This window comes from Pleurodeles waltl, chromosome 11 (genome assembly GCF_031143425.1).
Source record: "Pleurodeles waltl isolate 20211129_DDA chromosome 11, aPleWal1.hap1.20221129, whole genome shotgun sequence".
NCBI classification, from domain to species: domain Eukaryota; kingdom Metazoa; phylum Chordata; class Amphibia; order Caudata; family Salamandridae; genus Pleurodeles; species Pleurodeles waltl.
The window spans coordinates 250,081,137-250,102,303 of NC_090450.1; the positions used below are offsets into that span (position 1 = coordinate 250,081,137).

The following is a 21,167-nucleotide window of genomic DNA, read 5'->3' on the forward strand; positions in this document are numbered from 1 at the left end:
GCATTTTTGTAATATAACATCTAAATTACTTCAAATGTACTTGCGTGAAGCATGATTTGCATTGGACGTTTGAGAACGTCCACAAATACCTACGTTTGAGGGCATTCCCAAACTTTGCCCCGATCATTACCTAGTCTGAAAAACGGTCAGAGATTTACTCCAGTTGGAGTAACTCCCCTTCCAAGAGTGGAAAAAAGAATACCCCTAGATTTGACAGGGATGGAAGAAAAGAGTTTTCGCCATGGAGAAAAATGTTTTCCCCACAGAGATGAGAAAAAGACAAATGTGTGCTAGCAAGAGGGCTCTCTTCCCGTCTGCAGACTTCTTGACTATGGTAAACTCCACAGAGAGGCACAAGAACCCCACGGAATAGTGACTGGACATTCCCAGTAGTAATGTGGAAATCTGCACCCAGTGCAACTTTCCAGGTATACCAGTGGGAATACTGGTGAATTCCTAGGTAGTATTTCTGCACCAGCAAGCAAATTAAATCTACAGGTACAGATTTACCACGGTTTCATAAACTGGACCCAACATTTTCTAATTTATTCTAAGTTAACCTTCTATTCTTCATTTCTCCCAGAATTGAACTCCTTGTTGAGAAGTGAAATAAAAAACTGCACAAGTGGTCGCAGAGATTTAACATTAATTTGGTTGAGTTCCCCAAATATTACGTTATTCCTTACTGTGAGCAGTGCCTGCTGCCAATTAACGTGAATTTATGGCCACCATACCCCCAAAGAGTTTCTTGGCAATTGAGCAGTCTGGATGATCCAGCCCTAATGTATTAAAGCAGAATTCGAGTCCTGGGTCATCCACCCGATCAAGGCCTGATTTTAAAGGGTGCGTGTAGTCTGAGAAATCACAGAGCACCAGGTGAAATCATACATATACACAGTTATCTTCCGTGCACATGACTAGAGTGCACATTTGCAGGAAATTGTCCTACTCATTTAGTAGTCCAGTAAACAGCACCAGTTTTCTGTAGCGCTGCCCTTCAAGTATTTGCGCAAGTGTATTTTACTGTGTAATGCAGCCTTAATTGGGTATACACTAATTATTAGGAAAGTCATCTGAGTTTCAAAAACCTATAATGAGCCTCTGCATCAAAGTTCTAACATGAGCATAAAACAACAGCTGTGCTCTAGAAAGTGACTGAATAAATAATTAAAGAATGAAGGTGTATGGGTACTGCTTCTTTAAAGAAAGTGGTTAGGGATGTACAGAAGTAATTTGTGGAGGAGCGTTACCAAATTTAGCTTTCCGTAGTTGTGTCCAATCCATGTCTGAATAGCTTCCCCCCTATCAACCAATGGAAAAGACTCAGAAAGCACCTTTACTGCAAAAGAGATGTAAGTATAGAGCTCAAGCTTTATTCAAGGAGCTGGAAGACAATTTAAAACTACGATATTCTAGGATAACACATGAGCACGCTGAAATTCAATATTCAGTCAAAGCAATGGATCTGTAGAAGAACAGGCCAATTTCTTTTAACAGATAACCAAACAGCCTAAGTAGTTTAGTCTAGATCGTGAAGCACATAGAAAGAAGGAACATCCTAGCACCTTCTGGCAGATACGCGGGGCCAGAGTACAATTGAAGTGAAATGCACTACGGTGCTAGAACACAAACTACATGTGGTCCTCTGTACAATTTTATCCTTTTTTTTACTAAAGATCTAGTGTTGCAATTGTCGTGATTGCTGGATGATTTGCGATGGCATACATTCATAAAGTCCAGTGACGTAGTCAGAGATGAAATAATTGTAGAAAAAGACCGGCAGCAAACATTTTGTAGAAATAGCGAACTTTTTGCTGCCAGAACCCATACGCCCCTTCTCTACTCTGAAACACAAAGCACTTCTATCACAAATTTTTAGTGGACGCAGTTCGAAGTGCACAGTGGTTGATCCGGTGAGACACATGTGGGTTCACCTCCATATTTATTTATAGGGCATTTAGACAGTGGATTTCATGCCACACGATGGAAACAACTGATAAGAATTGGGATTATTATTTTTTCTCTTTGCAACACAACCATGCTTACCGTCAGCAATCAAAGAATGAGAAAGCTACATTGAAGCGTCTTCTCTTTCTGAAAAGAACAAACCAAATATGATTACAACTAAGAAACACAAGGGTCCCTGGTAATCAAGCATTCAGAACTTTATCAAGGTCACACTTTAATCAAAATATGTTCTTATAATACATGAATAACACAGGATTGTTTTTACCACAGTCCATGGCATCAGCTACATAGCCTCCTGCGCTTTCAACTACCATAAGGTACACATCTCGGATATGGTAAACGTGAATTAAAGACCTCTACTCTGATACTTAAGGTCCTTCTGTATGGGAAGAAAGGGAGGCGATCAAGAAGAGTGTGGTACAGAGAAAATGAACACAGGGGGAAGCTAGAAAACCAAACTGGTGAATTTGAAAATCAACACAGTTTTCACTCAAACTAGTGAGAATGAAAGCAGTCCTGTTTTACTTCTTGGACGCAAACACGTCTTGAAATCAAGCTTCTCCAACTTTGCTGTTAATCTATACAGGATTACAGAAAAACAACTAGACAGGTAAGGGTACTGACTGCCCACAATATTAACTGCTATTCTATCTCTGCTGACTTTACCCACATCTGCAAGACATGCGGAGCTTACGTATCGCAGTCTGTGTCCCACCATCCTTCCATGTCCGGCGTAGATTCTGTCTTGTTTCTAAAATCCGGCAGTTTCCTAATCGAAGGTAAAATCCCCAGAGAAAGAATGCTCTGTGTTCTAATCAATGCTAGATCACTGGTAAAACACAGTGCCGAATTCCTGCTATTTATGGAAACCCACAAACCTTCCCTGGTTATCAAAACAGAAACCTGGACTGAAACTGCCAGCAATCCCGATATTCTGGCCTCCTTACCTGAGGGTTTTGCCATCTACAGGTCTGATAGGCCCGTGAAAGTGTGTGTGTGTGTGTGGGGGGGGGGGGGGCGGGAGGGGGGGGGGGGGGGGGGGGAGTATAGCTCTAGTTCATAAAGCAGACCTCGTAGTATGTTGCAACCCTGTCCCCTCTCCCCACTGTGAAGCGGTTTCTTTCAGCATACGCCAGGCAGGACACACACTTGAAGGAATCTTCTCCAACAACTACGCATTTGGTTATGTCGGAACTCTCCCTTTAGTCTGGTCAGGCCACAGTGCCGTCCTTTTTGACATGTGAATAAATCAGCCCACCCAACTCACCCAAACCCGTGCAATCAGTTTCTCATCTCAGGTCTGGCACTACATTCAACAAGATTCCCTCGCCAGATTTTTACCCAAATCACTAACTGCACTCTCAGACAATGTAGACACAGATGCCTTCCAATACACGCAGTGGCTAGACACTGCTGCTAATGCAGAGGCACCAGAAAATTAAAGTGAAACGTTCCAACATTTTAGCCCCATGGTTCACTGCTGAGCTGAGAGCCCTTAAACAAAGCTGCAGGAGACAGGCAAGGAAATGGACAACTGTTTATAATGTTGCAGGAAAAGCTAAATACATTCTTTGTTTATCTAAATACAAAACTCTTATTGATGAAAAAGATGCCTCCTATTGTGCTAAAAAGTTAAAAGAAGCTAAAACAGACTTGTTTAAAGTACATATATAGGAAGCTGGCTCTGTATATACACTATCTCAAAGTTCCCCTTAGCGGTCGATACCGGCAATAATAGATAATACTAATGCTCTATTTGTGGTAGTGTGGTCGAGCAGTAGGCTAATCAGAGGGTACTGTTAAGCATTTGTAGTACACACACAGGCAATAAATGGGAACACACACTCAAAGACTAAACTCCAGGCCAATAGAATTTTAATATTGAAAAATATTCCTTTCTTAATTTGTTTTAGAACCACAAGATTCAGATATCAACTAAGTACATAATGTGTAAGGTACTTGGCATAGGTAAATATAGAACTTTGAATGAAAACAGTAATGTACACAGTTTAGCATAAAATGGCAATAAGCTATTTTAAAAGTGGTCACTGCAAAATGCAACAGTTCCTGGGGGAGGTAAGTAAAGGTTAGTTTGTCAGGTAAGTAAAGCACTTACAAGTTCAGTCTCTGGGGAATAGGCATCCCACCTTTGGGGGTTCAAGTCAACCCCAAACACCCAGCACCTGCAACACAGGGCCGGTCAGGTGCAGAGGTTAAAGAGGGGCCCAAATAGCATAGGCGTCTATGGAGACTAGGGGTGCTCTGGTTCCAGTCTGTTAGCAGGAAGGTACCTGCGTCCTCGGGGAGCAGACCAGGGTTTTTTTGTAGAGCATTGGGGGGTGAGGTCCCACACAGGCATACACAATACACCCTCAGCGGCACAGGGGTGGCCAGGTGCAGTGTGCAAACAAGGCGTCCGGTTTTGTGTTGAAATCAATGGAGAGCCCCAGGGGTCACTCTGGCCATGCAGGCAGGGCTCAGAGGGGGCTTCTCGGGCCAGCCACCAACTGGGCAAGAAGGAGGGTCACCTGCTGGTCACTCCTGCACCAGTAGTTGGATCCTCTCAGTTCTGAGGGCTACGGGTGCAGTGCTTTTTCCAGGCCACGGGTTCTTCGTTACCAGGCAGTCGCGGTCAGGAGCATCCTCTGGATTCTCTCTGCAGGAGTCTCCGTGGGGGTGCAGGGAGGTCGTCTCTGGGTGGACACGCCGTAAGAGTCGCCTGGGGGTCCTTGCTGCAGTGTTGGTTTCTCTGGATACGGGCTGGTGGCAGCGGGTCAGACTGTTGGGGACTCATGCTTCAGGAGTGAGGTGGGAGTCCCTTTAAAGATGTTTTCTTCTTTGTTGTTTTGGACACAGCCGCTGTCCACTGGAGTTTCTTGGTTCTTTGGTTTGCAGGGCAGTCCTCCGAGTCGGAAGAGGTCGTTGGGCCCGCTGGATGTGTCGCTGATGCAGGTTCTTTGATTCTGGAGACAGGCCGGTATGGCTGGGGCAAAGCAGTTGTTGTCTCCTTCTTCTCTGCGGGGTTTTCAGGTCAGCAGTCCTTCTTCTTGTTAGGTCGTCAGGAATCTAATTTCCTGTGTTCAGGGTCACCCCTAAATACTAAGTTTAGGGGGGTGTTTAGGGCTGGAGGGCAGTAGCCAATGGCGACTGTCCCGGAGGGTGGCTACACCCTCCTTGTGCCTCCTCCCTTTGGGGAGGGGGGCACATCCCTAATCCTACTGGGCTAAATTCTCTAAACCAAGATGGAGGATTTTCTACGGAAGGGTTCACCTCAGCTCTGGACACCTTAGGGGTGTCCTGACTGAAGTGTGACTCCTCCTTGTATTTCTCATTATCTCCTCCGGACTTGCCTCCAAAAGTGGGGGCTGTGTCCGGAGAGGCGGGCAGCTCCAATAGTTGGAGTGCCTTGGGGCGTATTAACACCATGCTAGAGCCTTTGAGGCTTACCGCCAAGTGTTACAGTTCCTGCAGGGGGAAGTGGGAGGCACCTCCACCCAGGTCAGGCTTTGTTCCTGGTCACAGAGTGCACAAAGGCACTCACCCCATGTGGCCAGAAACTAGTCTGGGAGTGGCAGGCTGGCAGAGACCGGTCAGCCTAGCTCTAGCAGTTGGGCTGGCATGCAGGGGGCATCTCTAAGATGCCCTCTGAGTGCATTTCTCAATGAATCTCACACTGGCATCAGTGTGGATTTATTGTGCTGAAAAGTTTGATACCAAACTTCCCAGTATTCAGTTTAGCCATTATGGAACTGTGGAGTTTGTGTTTGAAAAACTCCCAGACCATATGCTCTTTATGGCTATCCTGCACTTACAATGTCTAAGAATTTGCTTAGACACTGTAGGGGCACAATGCTCATGCAGCTATGCCCTCACCTGTGGTATAGTGCACCCTGCCTTAGGGCTATAAGGCCTGCTAGAGGGGTGACTTACCTAAGCCACAGGCAGTGGGTTGTGGGCATGGCACTCTGAGGGGAGTGCCATGTCGATTTAGTTTTTTTTCTCCCCACCAACACACACAAGCTGTGAGGCAGTGTGCATGTGCTGAGTGAGGGGTCCCCAGGGTGGCATAATACATGCTGCCTTGGAGACCTTCCCTGGCCACAGGGCCCTTGGTACCAGGGGTACCATTTACAAGGGGCTTATCTGTGTGCCAGGGCTGTGCGAATTGTGGAGACAAAGGTTCAATTTTAGGCAAAGAACACTGGTGCTGGGGCCTGGTTAGCAAGGTCCCAGCACACTTTCAATCAAAGCTGGCATCAACAAAAGGCAAAATGGTAGGGGGTAACCATGCCAACAGTGGCATTTTCCTACACATTTTTTATATATATATATATATACATACACACACACACAGATGTGGAGGGTCGTTACACTCTACTTCACAGTACACTGGATGGTAGGGAACTTACTGTCCTTAATACATACGATAGATATGCCCCAACACAGATGACAGATGATTTTTTGATCGGATGAAGAAATTTTTGGAGGAAAATGTGGGACACCCAATACTATTGGCAGGGGATTATAAAGTGTATCTTGGACTAGGATGGGGATCACTACCCTACCTAACACGGGACTTAACCTCATATGACAAAATCACTAGCTATAGTTATGCACAATCTGGAGATCTTTGATGGTTGGTGAGCCCTGCATCCAGAGGGTAGGCAATACACAAGCCATTTGCTTCCACATGATAACTATAGGAGACTGGATAGGATCTTGGTTGCCGGGTTAGACCCTGGGAAACTGAAGACAGTGACACACCTCAGGAGGTATTTATGAGATCATGCGCTGGTGATAATGCGCATACGATGGGTAGATAAACCACATTGAGAGCGCCAAAGGCATATGCCCCCAGATCTCCTGACAGATATGGTGTGCAGGGAAGAACAGGCAGCCACTCTGGCAGACTACTTGAAAATTAACTGGGATATCCCACCACAAAAATGGTGGCCTGGGAGACACTAAAGGCAGTGACAGGTGGAGTTTGCCTGGGTATGGTATGTGGGGTTGCGAAGAAGCTAGAGAAGGATCTGAGGGATCGGGAGAATCGACTAATGGAGCTACAGAGTGGAAATTAGAGTGGCAGGCCTCCAGCTCAGAAGAGAGATATTAGGACTTTAGATAAATGCACACTGCAGACTTATCTGCAATGTCTACATAGAGAAGGTGATACGTCAGCTGAGTTGCTGGCCTGGTTATTACACTGAGAACAGAAGGTCACACCTATTCTGCACCTTCACAACTCTGAGGGCGCACTGGTAACCACCCGGGCAGCCACACTGGCTGCCTTTGTGCAACACTTAAAGATGGTATATCTAGCAGGGGACGTTGGACCTGCTGAGGAGATTGAAACGTACATGAAGGACATGGGAGTTCCCATCCTTGATTCAGATATTGCCCAGGAATTGGACTGGGAAATCACACTGGAGAAGCTGGGGGAGGCAATTAAAGCACTCAATAGATCCAAAGCTCCACAGGGGATGGATTCCCTATAGAATTCTATCAAACCTATTCTGCCACTGTAAGAATGAAATTGCTGGATGCCTACCACAAGGCTAGGGAAAAAGGAGTGTTATCGCCCACCATGAGGGAAGGCATAGTGTGCCTTATGCCGAAATCATGAAGGGATCCAGCTGATGCCTCATCATACAGATCCCAGGCTAAGCTCAACTTGGACATAAATGTGCTTTATAATATCCAAGTGACTAATTAAGACAACCAAGCATGGTACACGACAGAGGGCCTCTCAATAAATTTTGTGAGTGCATATGCCCCTCCAGGGACGGTGCAAAGCTGTTTAAGGGATTTAGAAAAGATATTATTAGAACTTCCTTATGGGAAGACACTGATAGGGGACGACTTCAATGCAGTCCTTGATCCTGAGAAAGATACATCGGGTCCACCATCTGCCTCCCGGCGTACTGCAGCGAAGCATCTACAGGCCTCGATACATCATAAAAATGTTACTAGACCTGCAGGTCGAGTAGCTTGAATAATCTACCTAACCTAACTGTAATGTACTTGCCCTCAGAAACGGGTCTCAAATTGTGTTATCCTAGGCAAATACTGTATTTTACAGATGCCTTTTTCTTCATTCGCACATATGAGTGCACCTTCAAATATGTGAGTTCAGCATTTCTGCTGTAAAAAAATCCTCTGTTCGATTAAATACACTAAACGTTTGCTCAATGATAATAATTTTGGACCACATATAGGGTACACATGACCCATGCATGGCTTGCCTCTTAGTTTACTAATAGCTTTACTAAGAGCAAGAGCGTTTCTCAGTTTATGTTTAAACAATCATTTTTAATAAATATGGGGGTTATTCTAACTTTGGAGGAGGTGTTAATCCGTCCCAAAGGTGACGGAAAAGTGACGGATTTACCACCAGCCGTATTACGAGTCCATTATATCCTATGGAACTCGTAATACGGCTGGTGGTATATCCGTCACTTTACCGTCACTTTTGGGACGGATTAACACTCCTCCAAAGTTAGAATAACCCCCTATATCACTAAAGCATGATGTGGTAGCGCACTGTCATTTACAGACAGTAAATTTCCAAGAAATGTCCAAAATCCTTCCCACTAACTTGCAGCTTTATTGATAAAACTATATAGAGTATTAACAATAATCTATGAAAATTGGGTTTCAGAAAACATTTATCATTTGCACATCACCAGGTAAAGTGCTCTGACTTTTTTTTCATCCTATTAAAATGATTTTTTCATCACACAGAAGGACACAAATTGGTCTTTCACAGCTACTGAAATATATTTTGAAATGCTTGTAAAGTTGTCTTAGTTATATAAATGTTGTGTTTTAGGTAAAAACCGGATACCAAAAGCCTTTCATTTCACATGGGTCAGACAGTTCACCTTACAAAATCCTGGAACTCTTCAGTCAGAAGGAAAAGTATTTGCACTGAAAGAAGACAAACTGCCTTTTGATCTTTGTCTCTGAACACCAAGCAAATGTGACAAGAATAAGATTTAAAGGCATCTTATTTGCTAATTCAGTTTCTGACTGAACCGAACACCTGTTCTTTGTCCTCAGAAGGGTCGAGTGTTATCTAAAAATAGCTCAACCTCATAAAATAAAACTCGCCATAGGGAGTGGTTGAGTAGCTTTTTTGAGCCCTGATCTAGCAGACTGGCCCATATCCCTGGGACTGAGTGATGTATGGAGAAAGTGGCACCCACGGACTTAACAATTCACTCACACCTCATCGGTCCATCACATACAGTCTACAATAGATCTTATCCTTGCTCCAACTGGAGAATGTAGTGGTATTGACGACATTCAAATTCTTCCAAGAGGCATTGCCGATCATGACCCCCTCTTGGTGCACATAGGGTCTGCGGGTACAGGGTTCCGTCCCCTGTGGAGACTTAACACCTGGCACCTGCAAAACAAAGCCCGTATCTGCTATCTACAACCTGAATTGCAGGTGTACTGTGAAATTTAACAATCACTTTGTCTCGTCAGCCGGAACTCGCTGGTCAGCCAGCAAGGCAGTGATCAGAGGTTTTGCTAATGGGCCTGTACGCTTACAGGAGAGATCACATGTGTCACACATTCCACAGGTGGAAGCCCAGGCCACTACAGTGGTGATCCTTAGGACCCGGTCCCTATCCTGTATGTGTGCAGATTATAGCCCCATTTCACTTATAAATAGTAATGTTAGAATCTTTGACACCGTCTTGGCTGCCTGTCTCAGGAGAGTTTTATTTCTGCTGGTACATCCCGACCAGTGTGGATTTATAGAAAACCGCAGCAAGCGCCATTGTATCTGCCGACTCCAGGTGGCCTTGGCACACCGCCATCAACTGCCTTGGGACCTTGCCTTGTTTTTTTGTGGACTTCGAGAAGGCATTTGACTCAAGTGAATTGAGGCTACCTGCATCTGGCGTTGAAGCGAGTTGGGCTAGGTCCGCGTTTCTGCAGGCTGGTACAGGCACTATACATCAATCCTGAAGCCCGGGTGCTGAATAATGGGGCCATGTCCCAGATCTTCCCCATATGCCACGGCAAGGGACAGAGTTGCCTGCTCTCCCCCCTCCTATTCGCCCAGGCAACTGAGTCACTGGAACACTTAGTTAGGACAGAACCCCTATTCCGCGGATGGAGGTGGAGCAGTGACCACAATGACCGCATAGCACTGTACGCAGATGACGTTCTTGTATATCTGGCAGACCTGGTTAACGGCGGCCCACGCAGCCAGCATCTCTTGAAATGCTTCGAGGAAGCTTCAGGACTCCGTGTGAACTCTTTGAAATCCATAATAGTGCCCCTGTTGCCGTCCCGAGACTGCTTTGCCTGGCAGGACACAGTGCCCAACAGGCGACTAAGGTTAAAATTTCAGGGTATTTTGGTGGCTCAACTCCCTGATTTAGCTTGGGCCCTAAATCTGAGGCCAATAACGCAATGTACAACTGCAGACCTGATGAGATGGTGCTCTCTCCCTTTAAATGTTTTAAATCGTATAGCACTCTTCAAGATGATGATCCTTCTGCAATTCTTATATATCTTGCAAAATCTATAGTTTCCACTGCCGCGCTCCTGGTTCAACACCTTTGATACAACTATAACATCCTTTCTCTGGAAGGGAACTAGACATCGCATAGCTTTACAACACTGCCAACGAGGCCCATATGACAGAGGGTTGGGCATGACCAACCTCCATCTGTACTATTTGGCGACTCAACTCTTGGTCATACATGATTGGTTCATGAGGGAGGGGTGGTCAGACCTAGCATATAAACTAGAGGTTAATACTCTGGACTTCTCCAAGGTACTGGACATTATGGGTCACCGATTCCCAAGGAGTTAGCGCCAGGGACCAGGATGGTGTTTCTTGCACGGAGGGCAGCTCTAAGGCACATCAGGTGGGTGACCACTCTGACGCAGCGAACCCCTCTCTGGAGAGGCACCTGGCTGAGAAATAAAGCAGCGCTGCAAGGTTTTAATAAATGGGATCAACTGTGAATTTCACACCTGGGAGATGTATAGCAGGGCAAGCATCTATGCTCCTTACGAGGGCTATAGATGGCCTACCAGCTCGCACATTAACAATTCTACAGATACTTGCAACTTTGCCACACGCTCCAGGCACAACTCACAGATGCTACCCCCTACCAGTAGATAGCCCGCTGGAGGCCAAATCACTCATGAGAGCGACGGGAAGAGGGGGGTGTCCGAGATATATATAATGCTGATCAACAATGCCCCAAAGGGCCTAACTCATGTAGAGTGAGAGGGGAAGGATGGCTGGGGCAGCTGGAGGAGGAAGAATGGCAAGACGCACTAATGGTACCACGTCTTATCTCCATATCCTTCCGCCTGTGACTCATACAAACATATTACCTCTATGGTGTTTATCTCTCCCCACAAGACTACATCGAGCAGGACTTCTGGCAAACCCCTACAACACCGGCAGACTTTTATCATATGATATGGTTGTGTCCTCCTATTAGGCGTTATTGAACTAAGCTGCTGAATAGTTGAAAGTTGCCTGTGATACTGGGGGCCATGGAAGGTACCAGAGTGAATTGGCTGTTCTGAGCACTGCCCTCATGGTAGCCACAACGGACACTGCGGTGGGTTGAAAGGCTGCTGTTCCACCGACTCTATCGAGTTGGAGGAGAGGAGTGGACTGGTGTGCTAGACAAGAAAAGCCGGTCTATGAAGCAAGGGGGTGCCCTCGTGAATACGTTAAGATCTGGGGGCAAAATTGTAAATGATTCTGAGGGGCCTTTGCAAATATCCTTTCTGTGTCAATGTGTTATTTTTGTATCTGCCTGCCCAGTATCAGTGTTCTGTCATAGGTTGTGTTTGCAGTTCTATGCCCACACGCAGCACTGCCTTTAATGTATACAGAATAACACACACAATACATGAGACTAGGGATAGTGCTCAAGATCTAGCACAGATGTCATTAGATATAGAGAAAGCCTTCGATACAGTTGAATGGCCATACTTGGTGGTGCTGCACTGCATGGGATTCTTGCATGGGGTTCTCTGTTTTGTAGCTGGGTGAGGTTGCTCTACACTGAGCCCATGGTTCGGGTCGGTGGTATTCTATCTGAGGTGGGGAGGGGGACTAGACATGGGTGTCCTCTGTCGCTGTCAGATACCTGGAGTTGATTTCCTCAGGAGAGGAAGATTGGTCCTCTATCCCAACCTAGACTACTCGCAATGAAACTAATCTCCGTATGGAGCACCCTGGAAGGGGAAAGGGAATGTGATTTAGAGAAACTGCCTCAGAGATGATGCTTCATCAAGGCGCGGACTGCGAACACAATGTTGGTTTAGCTGTTGAACGGCATGTGAAAGATTATTGTCACAATTAATGAGGATACACTAATATATACTAATTAACTTAACAACTAATCGTTTCAACCCAGCAATACTATAATCACTCACCCTGAGCTCTCTGGGAATTTTGCCTCTCTCTCCGTTATCTTACTGTTGTTATTGAAATGGAAATAAGTTTTAGAAGATAAACTCTCTCAGTTCAATAGAAGAATTGTCCGCTTCTTAACTGAGAAATGTTTGAGTCCTTTTGCCTCTGTGTACTTTTCTTTTCCTTTGCTCAAGAATGTTGCTATATATTTGCACTTATTTATTATTTTGAATTCAGGCGAAGAGGAATTACTTTTTAGTTAACTATCTCTTATTAGCTTCCTCGTAAGGTAAATAATCGTACACATTGTCTGTACAGCTTTTCTTGTGTTTAGTTGGTTATGTCAAGCATGCCATATTATTTGAGTTGTTAACAAATTTATATTCTCTAAATGCTCTTTAAATTGTCATATATGTTCTTACCACAGAATTTTCATAAACCTTCAATAAAGTTAGTTTTCAGAATTAGCTTTCTGCTTCCTGGGTTTTCGTTCGCTGCGACGCTTGTGTTTTCTTTCTTTATCAAGATAATTGCAATGACAAATTTTCGTCACTCTCCAAACACCTGACTTCTGTCAAAGCGCAGTTGAAGGGCAAAGCTCTCAGGCTTTGTGTGCGTATCCTAGCAACTGGACTAATGCAACAATAGAGCAGCAACTTCACTGTCTGCCAAATGGTGGACATCTTGGATTCCTGTTCTCAACCTCCTTTCTGTAAAAGGTGCAACACGACTTGGCAGATCTTACTCCAGCCTGGACGACGCTGCCTCCACTGAGGACTCCTTCATCGGCATTCTGATTACTTTTCTGGCACCTTTCGTAGTCATGGCATGACAGGTCTGAAGGGTCTTGACAGTCGCCCTTGCTTTTCGCTATTGCCATTGAGCCACTGGCAATATGGCTGCGCAGGGATCTTGCACAGTACGGCATACAAGTGAACATACGACAATTATATGTGGATGTGGGGTCTCATTATATGTGGGTGATGCTCTAATACACCTTAGGTCACTGACACGCTCGGTACCGGTGCTGATGGGATTACTAACAACCCTCGGAAGGATGTCGGGTTTGCGAGTGAATGCAGGCAAATCAATCCTTTACCCACCTGGGAACTTGGTCGGAAGGACCTCGGCCCAAATGCCTGCCTTGGGACTCTGGTGGGAGACATAAAGATTCCAGTACCTAGGGATACAAGTAAAACCCCCAGAGAATGACATCAGGAGCCTGAATGTCAACACACCCCTGACAAAATTGGAGATATCAGTTGCCTTCTAGTCCCAACTCCCATTGGCGTTAATGGGTCAGACGGCGATGGCGAAAATGGTTTTCCTGTCACAGTGCCTTTACAGTGTGCAGAACGCATTGTTCCCACTCCGACCGAAGTTTTTTCATAAACTGGATATTTTACTCCCGTCATTGGTGTGTGTTTTAGGGGGGAAGCAGGGTGGCGCTCCTGGCGCAAAAGCATGACCTACAGGACGGGGGCCTTGCCCTCCCAGACATTCGCTATAATTATTATGCAGCCACATTACAGCATGCGGTAAAATGACCGACTACCTCTAATAATTGGGAGAAGAAGTTATATGATGGTGTGATACAGGGAGATACCCTCCCTTGACTACTGATGAAGTGGGGGCGCTCTGAACACCCAGTCCAGTTCCTGGTAAAATATACAGTGGTAATGTGGGAGATGGTGATGACAAAAGTATTACGTAGAGCTCCCTTTGACAGGGAACTCAAACTTTGGGATCTGGTGCCCTTTCACGCAAAATAGAGCGAAATGTCCATGGAACAATGGAAAATGTAATTTAGCTGAGGACTTATTCCCAGGAGAGGGTTTCCTCACATTTCAAGAAGCACTGGACATGTTTGGGGTGGGGGTGGGGCACTTCCTCCTATAAAGCAAGCTGGAAAATACTGCCAAGGAGATCTGGGCTGGGTTCCAAGTGCGCCCTTAGCCTTCAAGAATACTGGGTGGGTTGCTTCAATGGGGCCAAGGGGTGACACCTGATTACTCTGTTCTATAAGGCACTCCGAGATGACACAGAAAATCACCCATATATAGCTTTTTGGGCCTGGGACAGAGATTTGGGGGAATCTTTAGTGGGCGCGGACTGGGCCAGGGCCTGTGATCTGGTGAGGAGAGTATCCTGTAACCACAGATTTAAATTATAACATTTTAACTTCTTACACTGAACCTATGTAACCCCTAGACACCTGAAAAGGATGGACCCTAACAGGGATACCATTTGTCATGATGTCATGACCTGGAGCTTGATTCCCAATAACTTTATGGCTGATGACAATGATAGTACCTCTGAGGGATCAGATACTGACTTGCAGGAGTAACCCATAGATGTCATCAATGGAAGTCTTCTATGAAATCGATTAGGGGATATTGGAGGGGCCTCTGGGTACTCCTACTCTGGAATGTTCCTCTGAAGGTGCATCTGGGGTATGCCTCCTATTGAATTCTTTGTGTGTGTTATACATCTCGCACTCCACTGTGTTATTATGTTGGAATGCATGGGGCTCAGTCCCCAGGATGTTGTACTTCTGGTGAAATGTAATGTATATTTACAAAACGTAATGCAATGCTACTTGTTTCATTGTTTAATTCAAAAATTAATTAAATTATGTTTTCTTTAAAAAAAAAAATATATGAATTAACACAGTCGCTAAGCTGACTATGAATACCAAAACAAATATCAACACCAGTCAATCCTTCTGCAACACACTGGGCAACTTTTTTCTACTAAAAGTGGAAGCAGTGTATATCAGGTTCTCCTCTGCAGCCCCTCTCTCTCTCTCTCTGCCTCATCCTCCTTGCCATTCCCTCAAGAACAGCGAGTTTGCCCCTCCCCTTTGGAGGATGTCATCACAATACTCAGTTCCACCACCTCAGGTTCCCTACAGGATCCGTGCCTTTCAAAGAGTAGCTAAATTAGCAGCAGAGACCACTGCCTTAATGCTCACGGCCATCTTATGTTCAAGTATGGCACTTTTCCATCCCTATAGAAGAAATCCTCAGTATTCCCAGTCCTAAAGTAAGATACTCTAGACCCCAAAGATCCAAACAACTATAGCCCCATCTTTTGCCTACCTCTGCCAGCTAAAGTAGCAAAACAATTATGAACTCTCAGCTTGTCGAGTACATTCACTGTAACAACCTTCTAGACGCCACTCAGTTTTGTCTCCGTAGAGGGCACAAGAAGGAGGCAGTATTTATCAAGGCTACCGAAGAGATTAGGTTGGCAGTCGACCAGAGGAAAGGGGCAGTCCTTAACCTACTCAATCTCTCAGCAGCTACTGAATCCTTCCTCTTGAGCCACCAGCAGTCGGTCCTCCTGGGCGGTTTTACCGCACATCGCTTCTCTCTTCCATTTGGGGTCCCACAGGGTCCCTATGTCACGCATCTGACTGACCTGATAAAAACCTTTGTTTTTTTCGCTGACTTCGTACGCAGCCAATAACCAGATCGTGGTCTACCTAGCTTATGAGTTCAAGCGTACTGGGTCCAGTTTCTGTGACTGCATGCAGGCTGTTAACTCCTTGATGGACAAGAACTGCCTAAAGCTCAACTCAGGAAATACTGATGTCTTACTGTTTGGAGCTCAAACCTCCTTTTGGACCCCGACCTGCTGGCCGTGGGAAATAGGCTCCCTACCTACTCCTGCGCGAGGAAGACTCGAAACCTTGGAATATTGATGGATGACAAACTTACCTATACAGACCATGCCAATGCAGTGACCTCCTGGGCCTTCTTCCCTCTGAGGACCATTAAAAAGATTTTACCTTTCATTCCAATACACCACCAAAAAACACTTGTTGCATCATTGGTTATATATCAATAAGGATTTCTAAAGCGCTGCTAATCACCAGATAAGGTATCCAGGCGCTTGCAGGTCATGACAACGTTTTCCACAGAAAATACAATTTCTTAAAATTCTACCTTTCAAGAAATCTAGATTTGGCTCCTGATCATTCTCGTTTTTGGAAGCAAAGGTGTGGAATGTTCTTCCTTTATCACACCTCATGCAAGATAACTATCTCTCTGTTAGAAAGGGCCTTAAAACATTTTCATTAGCACAAACTTTTGAGAGTTTTTACCTATACAAATATTTGTTTTTTCCAACTTAATGTTTCTCTCTTCTTGGTCTGATGTCAACTCCATGTAAAGCCAAGATACTCCACCTGGGTATAGTTTGTACAAACAAGAATTATTTCATTCATTCATTTAATGCAAATTCTGAGGCTTTTACTTGATCTTACTCTATGTTTTAAACATCTGGTCTTTCCTAGGTAGAGGTGTGAAGCATGTAAGGGCCTCTAGTTACTCCTGGCGCAATAACATGTGACCAGATTACACAAAGTGGGCCAGTTTGAAGTGCCTTGTGCATGACAAACAATACCTAAAGCGCGATAGTTTGCTGTGGTATATATAATTTACGACACTCCAGTTCGGAAAGATGGGATTGCACTCATGGAGGATCAGCACATTCTGGCTTCCTGATTTTGAATTCTCTGTAATTCCTGGATGTGTGATTCCAGGAGTCCAGCACTAATGATACTGCAGTATTCCAACCTTGAAAGAACTAAGGCACTTGCCATTCAATGAGAGACAGATTACAGAAAAAGGCAGCATTTTCTCCACAAGTATGCTTGGATTTCTGTGTTTTCACTCCTGCCATTATCTGGGAACAAAGGTCATTAGATATCATTCCAAAATATTTTGCTTTGGTTGCCAGGCTTGGGACTTCTCCAAAGGCAGAAGTCCATGTGAGTAAGCTCCTTCTCTGTGATGGACTGAGACAGACAGGCTTAAAGAGGCAGTCACACTGCAGCACGGTGTGGAGGACGGGAAACGGAGGGCTGGATGAGACAACTGCAGTTTGCTGTGTTTCTGTTTCAGTATACCATGCACAGAATAATGAAAGGAACAATCTCTAGGTTAAAACATGCATTTATTACAACATCAAGTTGATTTTAGTCACAGGATCCATAATGCTGAAACACAAATATTTAAAACATGCCACAGTTAAAGTCTCTTGTTTAAAGAGGAATCTAGCACTCCAAAACAATTGGGTAAGTGATAAGATGATGATGCTTTAAATCTTAAAATATTCAGTACATCATTTCAATGTAATTAAACCACAAAGAAATGCTTGGGAGTGAATCACTTGAGGTAATACTTGTATCTCTTGGTTGATTCTCCAATTCAAACGAATTTATCGTTTTTAGTCCCTTGACACAATGAGGTACAGTAGACTCATTGTCCTAGAGTATGAGGGTAGACATACAAAAGATTATATACGGAGATTAGTTTTCTCATTTTTCCACTTTGAAACACACTTGTACTTACTGTTGGAAATAAAAAATAGAGAACGCTGCATTGAAATCAGTAAAGTCCCAGACTTTCTTCTCTTTCTGAAAAGACAAACAGAAAAACTAATTATAAAAAGAAAGAAATATTGATGTCCATGAAATATTAAACTTCAGGATGTTATAGTTTAAACATAATGTTTTTTGTGTAGTCCCGGTCTAAAACATGTGACTGATGTATCTGGTATTTTAACTCCTTTGTCCAAACCAATTTAAAATAAATCATTTATCTCGCCATCTTCAAAAGGTACTAAATCTAATAATGGTAAGGGTTGACCCAAGGCAACTATGACATTTGGGGCCAGATGAAGGAAACAGTTTGCACGTTGCAAACAGCGAATTTTGCTCTTTGCGACGTGCAAACTGCACTTTGCAATGCACAAAACCTGTTTTGCGATTCTGTAACCTGGTTACCGATTCGCAAAACAGGTTTGCAAGTCGCAATTAGGAAGGGGAGTCCCCTTCCTAATTACGAGTCGCAGTGCAATGCCAGACTGCTTTGTGACCGCGAATGCGGTTGTAAACCAATTGCAGTTTGCACCCACTTGAAATGGGTGGTAACACATTCGCAAAAGGGAAGGGGTCCCCATGGAACCCTTTCCCATTTGTAATGAAACTGCAAACATTTTTTCAGAGCAGGCAGTGGCTGCGCCTGCTCTGAAAAAATTAAACGAAAACGTTTCATTTTTTGTTTTTGTAATGCATCTCGTTTTCTTTTAAGGAAAACGGGCTGCAATACAAAAAAAAAAAAAAAATACCTGCTTTATTAAAAAGCAGTCACAGACATGGTGGTCTGCTGTCCACAGCAGGCCACCATCCCTGTGAATGCCGCCACTCGCAAGGGGGGTCGCAAATTGCACAGCTATCAGGAAGGAGACGGGATGTACTGTCCTAATTGTCCTTCAAAGCCTGGGCTGTGTGTGGGTGGCTGTTTCAGGAGCTACCACACACAGAAATATATATTAGGAAATCCGTGAGCGTAAACTGCTGACGGATATTTTCATATTTTCAGTTTCACGGTTGACATTACTGTCATGTATTCAGTTACAGCTTTTGTGTTTGTAGTTTTGTACTTATTTATAATTAGTGGTTTCTTTGTTGTTTAAAAACAAAAACAAAAAGTGATGGCGGTGGTGCATGGACTGGCGCTTGGCTGGCGGTGTGTGTGGGGTGGCGCCTGGCTGGCAGTGTGTGTGGGGTGGTGCCTGGCTGGCAGTGTGTGTGGGGTGGCAGTGTGTGTGGGGTGGCGCCTGGCTGGCAGTGTGTGTGGAGTGGCACTTGGCTGGCGGTGCCAGCCAAACGCCAGTCCACACACTCCCAATCAGCTGGTGTGATTGCTGTATCAGGCATGTGGGCATATAAAAGCGATGGGCCCTTGAATGGCGCTACCTGTTGATGCGAGTGTTGTAATGTGCTTGGCCTGCGGCTGGCAGCATGAATGGTCTTGTGCATGTCATGTATGAAAGGTGTGTGAATGGACTGTAAAGCTGTTGGTGCCTTGTTGCGGCTTTACAGCTCACGAGCTGCGAGTCACTGGTTCCGCTTTTTGGCCTGTCAGTTATTAACAGTGCATTTTACTTTTGTGAAATCTCTTGTTAATAAAATTTGATCTACTGAACCATCACTCACCCTTGTGCCAAATCCAACTAGTATGTGTGGTAAAAATAACAAATCAAAAAAAGCGAGAGGGACTGGGAGAATTATGGTCCAGTGTACAGTCTCTCAAACCTAAATCTGTAAACAAAATTAGTACACTGCTCCAATACATATGCATGCAGGGAGAAGAAGAATCAGTATTTTCAGGAGAGCCCTCCAGCATCCACTAGGATGCCAAGCGTCATCATTGGGCAGTCTCCTCGTCAGACCGGCACTGCAATGTCTGGCAGATCACCCCACATAAGGTGGTGGTACTCAACTGAAGGTAATATAGCAGATGTAATAAGGTCTGCAGAAAATACTGACGATAAGACAAAAAAGGAGAGACGGATAGATTAAAATTGGCTCTGAGCCTTAGGCATCATAATTTAATAACTCAGGAAAAAAAAAAGGATCAGGCCAAGATTAAAAAGGGAAACAAGAGGAGTAAAGGCAGGGGAATAATGTCCCATATCTTTCTCTACATTTTTTCCTTCCAAATGTAAGACAATGTGTAAAAAAGACCTCTATTTGAGAAATGGCCTGTAATTCACATGCTAGCATGGGCACCCCAGAATTCGTAGATGTGCAAATAACCACTGCTTCTCAACACCTTATCTTGTGCACATTTTCGAAATACAACGGTTTTCTTGATACCTATTTTTCACTCTTTATATTTCACCAAATGAATGGTTGTATACCCAGTACCGAATGAAAACCCACTGCAAGGTGCAGCTCATTTATTGTCTCTGGGTACCTAGGGTTCTTGATGAATCTAAAAGCCCTATATATCCCCTCAATCAGAAGAGTCCAGCAGACGTAACGGTATATTGCTTTAAAAAATCTGACATCACAGGAAAAAGTTACAAAGTAAAACGTGGAGAAAAATTGTTTGTTTTTTTAACCTCAATTTCAATATTTTTTATTCAGCTGTTATTTTCTGTAATAAACCCTTGTAGGATCTACACAAATTATCCCTTGCCGAATTCAGAATTTTGTCTACTTTTCACAAATGTTTAGCTTTCTGTCACTAACTGGAAGGAGACTGAAAGCAGCAAAAAAATAGTAAAAATGGGGTATGTACCAGTAAAATGCCAAAATTGTGCTGAAAAATTGGGTTTTCTGATTCAAGTCTGGCTGTTCCTGAAAGCTGGTGATTTTAGCATCGCAAACCCTTTGTTGATGTAATTTTCAGGGAAAAAAAAACCACAAGCAGACCTTTTTTTGTTTTTTTCAAAACAAAAAGTTTGCTGTATTTTGGCTAATTTCTTGGTCTCCTTCAGGGGAACCCAAAGAGTCTGGTAACCTCTAGAATCCCTAGGATGTTGGTAAAAAAGGACGCAAATTTGGCGTGGGTAGCTTATGTGGGTAAAAAGTAATGAGGGCCTAAGCGCGAACTGCCCCAAATAGCCAAAGAAAGGCCTGGCACCTGAGGGGTGAAAAAGCCTGCCAGCCAAGTGGTTAAGGTAATAATCGTAAATGCTCTGTTTTGTGGTAGTATGGGAGAGCACTTTAGGCTTATCAGAGGGTAGTGCTAAGCATTTGTTGAACACACACTCAAGAAGAAACTCAAGATCAATTTAGAAAAATAACAAATCTTTATATTAATTTAGACACCAAGATCTTCATGATCAGGTAAGTACTTTTAGAGTTAGTGATTTTCAGAAACACAGAAAAAACAGCTGTCAGATTTGAGGCATGAGCCTCAAATGCAGTAATGTTATCCTACGGGGAAAACATACACTGCACAGGGTCACTTGTAATCGACCTACA

General features: G+C 44.2%; 1 protein-coding gene across 7 annotated transcripts in view; it reads right to left on the reverse strand.

Annotated features, from left to right (window-relative positions):
- The window catches only part of MFF (mitochondrial fission factor), a 198,777-nt gene that overhangs the window by 154,133 nt on the left and 23,477 nt on the right, over positions 1–21,167 (reverse strand). For 4 of the 7 annotated variants that reach the window (XM_069213503.1, XM_069213500.1, XM_069213501.1 and 1 more), the window contains exons 2-3: positions 17,740–17,804; positions 2,047–2,094 (exon numbers count right to left, since the gene is read on the reverse strand). The gene's annotated coding sequence lies outside the window, so the exon portion shown is untranslated. The remainder of the gene's footprint in view (positions 1–2,046; positions 2,095–17,739; positions 17,805–21,167) is intronic. The other 3 variants (XM_069213504.1, XM_069213502.1, XM_069213506.1) reach the window with 1 other exon arrangement.